Here is an 8037-nt window from a genome sequence, read left to right as displayed (position 1 = left end):
TCATTTTCTTACAAGTATTTAATGATAGATCTTTGAAGATGCATTCTAAATTAATGGGAAAGAATGGTCAACGTGATATCAATTGGGTCCATTTAAAGGTAAGCATTTTAAATTTAATAAATGATTTACATTACTTATATTATTGGTTTTTTTTAATTTAATTGTTCTTTGTTTTGTGTACATTCATAGTGCCATAAACAATCAAAAGATGTGGAATGTGGATATTACGTGATGAGATACATGTATGAAATCATTACCAAGGGTATTACTAACTCATTTCACAAGGTATTATATATAAAACATAATTTAATTTATATGTAGTTCTCCTTAGCATATTTCTTACATAAATATTTTTTTGAATTTGTAGCATTTTCAAAGTTTGGACCCGTATTCTGAGTTACAGATGAGAGAGATACGCAACATTTAGTCGGAATACTTCTTACATTTGGCAAAATTAGAGTAGAAAATATGTAGTAAGTTATGCATGTGTATCTTTTTGTAAAACTTGCTAACATTAGATGCACACCTTTTTGTAAAACTTGCTAACATTTGCCAACTTTGCTTATATATGCTGGAAATTGGTTGTATGTAATATTATATGCATACATAAAATGGTTTTATGTAATAGCAGATTCTTAAGGGAGGAGTTTATATTTAATTGAGAAATATTAAAAAAAAAAATAGTGCCAATTACGGTGTCTGTTGTGAACACAACAGACGCCGTAATAGCAATATTATTGCATTTGTTATAATTCAAATAGAAGCCGTAGGTGGTAGTATTGAGAAATTATGGCATCTGTTGTGAATGCAACTGAGGCGGTAATAGATACATTATTGCGTTTGTTGTAATCCAAACAAAAGCCGTAATTGCTATTACGGCATCTCTCTATCAAACAGAAGCCGTAATTGCTATTTTCTGCTTCTTTTGATTCTACTACATCTCATGTGCAGTAGTAATAATTCATATTTAACAGAACCCAAATATAGTATTTTGTAGTAGTGCTAACAAGTGCTATCTATTGTGCACCAAGTGATGGCATTATCATGTGATAATTTTATATCCGTGCCAATCTCCTTCTATCCTTAGCCCAACAATGCATATGTCATATGTAAATAATGTTACATTAGAAGTAAGACCTCAAATAAATTATTAAAATAAGATAGCAATAAAATTTCTGTACCATTTAACAGCAACTCATTGTAATTTAATAACTATCAATATATTTAAATATTGATCATAATTAATAGCAATAAATCTTAACAAATTAAAATAACATATTAAAATATTTATTTCAAAAATAATAATATATACATATACTTCAATATGGTATAATAAAAATTAGTAAATCCATAATATAATCATACACAATTCATATATACATGAAAGAATTTTTAAAGTTACCTGCTACTTTTTAGCTTACAAATATTCACACAAAGTTTACTCTAAAATTCTCAAGAGTCTACAAAATTGCACATAAATATTTATTAATATAAAATTCAAAACTACTCTAAACTTCTAAGACTACCCTCTAAACAGACATATATTAACTCTCACAAATCTAGCTATTTATAATAGATATAATATTATTTGGGAATAAAAATTTTTCATGCAAAACAATATTTAAATTTAATAACTTAAGTGGGTGTATATATATATTGCCCAAAATCTAAATATTTTATATTAAAATTCTCAATTTACCATTTTTCAAGCCTTCAAAAAATATTTTAGCTATAGATCTTTAACTTATGCAATATTCAAATGGATTAAAACCTCAATAATATGTTAAATAACTCAAATAAATTATTTAACTTAAATTTAATTGGTAAAAAAATTCTATATGTCTTTGAGTAATAAATTTTTCAACTAAAATCTTAATTTAAAATTCTTGAAACAATCATTGAACAAATATAAACCGATTAAAATTTCTTAATAATGTATCTTTAGATTTTTACAGTCATATATTATCAAAACTCTATATTTACTCCATACCTAAATGATAAAATAATTAAGAATAAGTTAAATATTTTCGCACAAAACTGAAACTGTCTCAGTAAAGTGCTATGTGTAAGTTTCCAAATCATTGGATTAGGCTGAAATTTGGTCTACCAGTCTGGGACATCTAACTCATCAATTTCAATGGTTGGATTAGTGATTCAATCTCTGAGGTATGATTTATTAGATATGCATTAAACTCTTTTTTTTATATATTATAGATAGAACCTTGAGTAGTAAAGTATTATTATTAAATTTGTCCACCATTAGATTGAGCCAAAATTTGGAGAATAGACTCAAGATATGTAATATGTTAATTTTAACGGTTAGATTAATAACTAAACTTCTGTAGTGAGAATAATTTAACTCGTATTAAATATATTTCTTTAAGTTTTTCAAACATAGAACATAGGCTATAAGTTGAGAATTTTTTACTTGGGTTATGAGTCAATTATAATGATATAATTGAGAAATTTAAAGATAATATAAGTGAAAGAAACTTAAAAATTGAATCTAAAGCATAGTATCCATGTTCTTATCTCAGATCTTAGAAAAATTGTACGAGCTAAAATTCTGAGTAATAATTTAGAAACCTTAAAGACGGAGTTATGGGTTAAAATTTAATACGTAGCTTATCCATAAAATACTGTAGTAATGTATATTTTCTATTTGTAGATATGATATTTGGTTTGACGACTTGAAGTTCAGGGTCTTAATCTTTGATTTGTAAGCACTTGTTGGACACCAGGTAATGTGAATTCTTACTTGTTTTTCTTCTACTGGTTCCTCTAAGAGGAGTTTTTAATTAAATTGGACCATTTAGGATAGGTTTGAATAATATGGAATAGGAAAATTATTTTGAAACTATGACAAAACTTTATAGACATTTAGAAGTTGCTTGATAGGAGTGCTTTGTGAAAAATAAATCAATTGCTACAACTTTAGGACTAGATAGGAGCCTGATGAGTGATTTTTGGATGAAATTGTGGACTTCGGATGCACTGTGTAGTTTATTGTGGCGAAAGGTTATTTGTTGACCGAGGCAAATTATCCAAGCTGCTATTTTATTTGATTGTGTTTTATATGTTAGCATGAGCTTTTGGAATGATATGTTTATGTCCTTGATTATCTAAGAATACTATTGTATAGTATAATATTAAGTATCGTATATGGTTGATGTATGTTTTGAATCTCTTAAGATACATGTTCTTGAGATATCTAATGAGAATTGAGAATTGTCATGACTATGATTAATTAGTTTAACATTCAAGAAGAGGTGTAGTGATAGAGCTTGATATATATATATGTTACCATGTGGTTTGCCTCCATAGCACGCACTATAGTTGGCCTATTAGATTGGACAATATCTCCTCATTTGCGACACTCCAGGAGTATCCTAGGGTAATATCTCTCGAGGGCAGCATCCCGATCAGGATATTGGGCAATAAACCCATTGGGGCATAATCCCTTTTTTCTGGAGGAACCCATGGCTCATGTGTGATCTATCGACTTTGTTCAGTTTGCATCACACACGTGGAAGGCTCGTGAGAGTCATTCGTCACATGATTAAGACTTAGCCTATAGGTTCCATTCAGCAGGTATAAAGAGGATATAAGGCAAGAATTGAGTGATGAATAATGTTATTAAATGATGAGTAAAGCAAGCACATATGTTGATATTTTTCTTTAGTTATATGTTTATGATATCTGGTATTTGTTCTGTGATAGTAACATATTTAATGATCTTAATTGTTAGTCCTACTTAGCACCTCTTAGAGGTGTTGGTAGGTGAGGTGGGTAGGAGTTTTCATTACTGAGACGGTAGTCTCATTTTGTTACATGTACAATTTTCAGGTAAGCGTAACAAAGTCTCATTTAATCACATCTCCATTTTTTTCAACTTCATTTACTACTCCTTCCCAACATTCTTCCTTCATCCGTTCCTTCCTTCCTTTTTCTTCTTTATTCATTTAATACTCCTTCCCCTTTTTCAACCTTCTTAATTACACCACTCCCTACCTTTCCCCTGTTGGTAAAGGGGTGGACTTTTTCGACTTTTTCAAAATAATAATAAAATATTATTTTATTTATATATATTTTTTAAAATTATAATTTTTTTCCTAAAAAATAGTATGTTACATATGTGGTCAATATGGTTGTGATGATTGACCGAAAGCTAATTGGTTGGGAGGTCAAAGGAATAAGTTCAAGAACAAGAGGAGAGAGCTTTAAGTACAAGGTAGTGAACTTACCTATTAACATTGTTTGATGTTATATGCTTGTGTATTGATATGTACATGATGATTGGTTGATACTGTGACATGTTTTGATTGCTGTTATTGCTATTTATGATGAGTAGATTATATCTCCATGGCCATGCATTGAGTAGGTAGCATTGTGCGTGCTAATATGTTACTAATTAACAAGAGAATAAGCAAGTTTGCATATCATGCATTAGTGTCCATCTAGCATAATTAATTTCTAATGTTTGCTATTGGGATTTTCCTAAATCTCACCTCTCCCTAACCAACCATTTAGGCCAATCAATGATGGGCAATGATTGCATAAAGGGAGAAGAAAGTAGAGAATTATTGATGTTAATGAATGAGACTAAGGATTAATGCTGTTACATCCCGAGAGATTTCACCTGGACATAGGAAGCTAAAAATTAGGATTAGAGCCAATGTAGAAACTAGATAGGACGATGAAACAACTTTTGATGTGAAACCCCGATAAGGTCTGGGCTAGCATTTTCATAATTATCGGTCTAGGAAGGGCAGAATAAAAAAATTTGAGAAAATTCTAGAAAATTTTCAAAAAATAGGAAAAATAAAAATTAGAGGTTTTGAAAACTTGATTGAGCCTTGAAAGGTGGAATTCTTATGAAAATAAATTATTATAGAATTTCTTGTAAACGGAGGTTTTTCGGGGAAAATATTGGAAGATCATAGGAAAATAATTATTTTAATTAGTTAGAGGCATCAATAATTCTGAAAGAAATGAAAAAATCATATAAATATTTTTTTGAATTTATAAAATTGTTTTTAGGCCTTGAAATCTCAAGAATTAATTTTAGAGAATTTATTTTCCTACAGTGACACCAATGGAGGCTTAATTGGGAAAAATTCAAAATAAATACCTAGAAGTGGCAAAAAATTCTAAAAATTTTTAGATCATGTTCTTATATTAAAAGGTGAATTATCATAGAGATAAATGAATTTTTGGAGGTCTATAAAAATTATAGAAGGTCACTAGTAAATAGTAATCGATAAAGTTTCATAATAGTTTGGGATTGTGATTTAGTTTGTGGACCATCTTTTTGGGTCATCCTAAACTATTTATGAAACCCAAATTGAGCCTAATTAAGGCTCAATTTCATGCAGCTTCTAGACCCCACCATTTTAATTAAAATTAAACCCAAAATTCATGGATAAAGCTTGGAAAATTCTAGTAAAAAGCCACATGGATAGATCTTAATGTCTCTTGTTGTTGATGGCTGCCAAGTACCCCCCTTAGGTGGTAGCTTGGTCATCCAAATGGAGGGGAGAAGGCTGAAAATTTTTGTCTATAAATACCCCCTTCAAAATACAAGAAAATATTAGGAAATTGGAAAATACAAGGGAAGGTGCTACCGCTTTTAATTACAGACCACTTGACCAAATTTTGTGGGGAGTTTGGACAAGAAATTAGCTAGCTTTCATCAAGAAATCTTCAAGGTATGTTGAAGCCTTATTATCCCTAAGATTTAAGCTAGTTTAGTTAGGGTTTTGGCATGAAATTTTAAGGGAACATGCTCTCCATTTTCGGTTGGAACATACAACTATTAGGGAAGGATAAAGACTTTAAAAATCAAGTGGAATAAGCTTGTTTAAGTGATGTATGGAGTGGTTTTTGAAAGAAAATCAACCTAAGGTCCCTTAAGTTCAATTCGGAATTAAAAATGGAATTTCCGGAAAGTCATATACCCCTATTCGGCCAAATCAGTTTGATAAGGAAAGATTTTAATTTTTATAAAACTGATTGGATATTTGAATTTCTCATGAAAAATTGTGTAGGATTGAGCCAAGAGATTATTGTTTTCAAAGGAAGAACAATATTGTTAAAAATCAAAGAAAAAGGGAGAAATTGTATAGGTTGAAGTTAAAGTGTTATGTTTAAATTGTGTAGTTATTAATATAACTTGTATTTATGCTTGAATCAATAGGTTTTGTGACGTGGAATCAAGGAGAATCATAACCCCTTGAGGAGGCCAACATTGTCAATTGTTAAAAGGTAGCATTGAATTATAATTAGACTGTTTATTTTGCTTATTAATATGATTATGTTATTTGCTTGGATTGAGGAACTCGTGTTGTGGTTATTGTTGATTGGATGACCTTGGTTTGTGCTTTGGCCAAATGCATGGAATTAAGTGAATGTGGAAGTGTTGATATTCCTCTCCTAGCATGATGTTACATATGTTTTTATGTGACTTGAGGATGTCTTGAAGTTTTGTAACATGTCACATTATAACTTGCTTAATTTACATGATAATTATAGTTCAATGGCTACTAAGATTTCTATAAGATCTCATCCCTCTATGTCAATTTATGTACTAAATAGGAGTGGCTCATCCATGGACAAGGGGAAGAAATTGATATTGGGATGAAGGAACATTATTGATTATGCAATATTACATGATGTTATGTAACATTTTGCCAAACTATATGATGATGTTGTAATGGATTGTGAATGATATTACATCATATCTATATTTGTATAATGTGCTTGGAGGCTGGAATTATGGATGATGGATTGCTAGTATGAAGTAATGCAAGGAAAAAGGAATGAAAATTCAAGAAAGAGGAGATTAAGGGATAAAATTTCCATAAACAGTCCTAATCTTGTGGCACATAAAATAATAAGCAAATAGATGAATTTGGATCTGAAACTTGCCACTCATATAGAGCTCACTTTTAGCTTCAAAATAAGTGGCACATCACTAAAATTGGAGTTTTGTCCTAAGAGTTATGCCCTTTTAAAATTGAACAAAAATACTAAAAATTTGAAAATTGACTAAATGAATAGTACAATTTGTCAAATTTTCTGGCTCTGTTTTAGATAGATATGAGTCTAGTGAGTATTTTTGCTTAATAGATGACATAACAAGCTTCAAATAGAAATTAGAACCACTCAGTTTTGATTTTTCTATATTTAGTTTTGAATTTTCAAAGTTAGCCCAGAAAACTGTGAACAGTGTACAAATAATACGGAAATGAAAAATTTTAAACTTGAAAATTTTCATTCTTCAGCTATGTTTATAATAAAGGACGTATACTATGATAATAAAGGAGGTGTGACAAATGAATAATTTTCCTATTATGTAATTTATGTTTATGGATGCCAATGATACAATGTAATTGATTAGAATGGTTATGGCATGAATAGAAATATATGAGAATGAATGGGAAAGAATAAGGCCAAATTATGCATGTCAAAATAATAAAAAGAATTAAAGCAAAAAAAAGTAAAGACAAAAACGTAGGTCTTGGAGTAGTAAGTTTTAAGCTCTAATTTGACCTACCAAATGAATAAGTCAATCCATAAATTTTGGCAGGATTATTGTGAACATCCAAAGATTTAATTGCATAGGTAATTTACCTTAGTTGGACATGTATACTAAGAGATATGGATTTTCAAAGTTAAGGCAAGAAATCTGAAAGTTCCAAAATTTACTAAATAAACAGTAAACTTTATGGATTAAACTATATGCATTGGCAAGAGGTAAGTCCAGTTTGATTTTTTTTTTCCCTTAAAGAGCACTAAAAGAGCTTCACATAGAAATTTGGAACACCTTCATACAATTTTTTAAGAATTAGTTATGATTTTTCAAAATTAGACCTATAATTTGAAAAAATGCACAGTAAACAGTAACTCGAGGACTTAAAAGAAAATTTTAATTTTTTTGCCTAAGGGAAGTGAACTCTAAGGGATAAAAGTAAGGACATTTCAAAGACCTTATTGCAATTTTTCTTATAATTATAGGGTAGGTGCTGACAGTATTGA

This window comes from Neltuma alba, unplaced genomic scaffold, assembly GCF_004799145.2.
Source record: "Neltuma alba isolate B1F8T4 unplaced genomic scaffold, ASM479914v2 tig00011348_pilon, whole genome shotgun sequence".
In the NCBI taxonomy this organism is placed as follows: domain Eukaryota; kingdom Viridiplantae; phylum Streptophyta; class Magnoliopsida; order Fabales; family Fabaceae; genus Neltuma; species Neltuma alba.
This window is presented reverse-complemented; position numbering follows the sequence as displayed.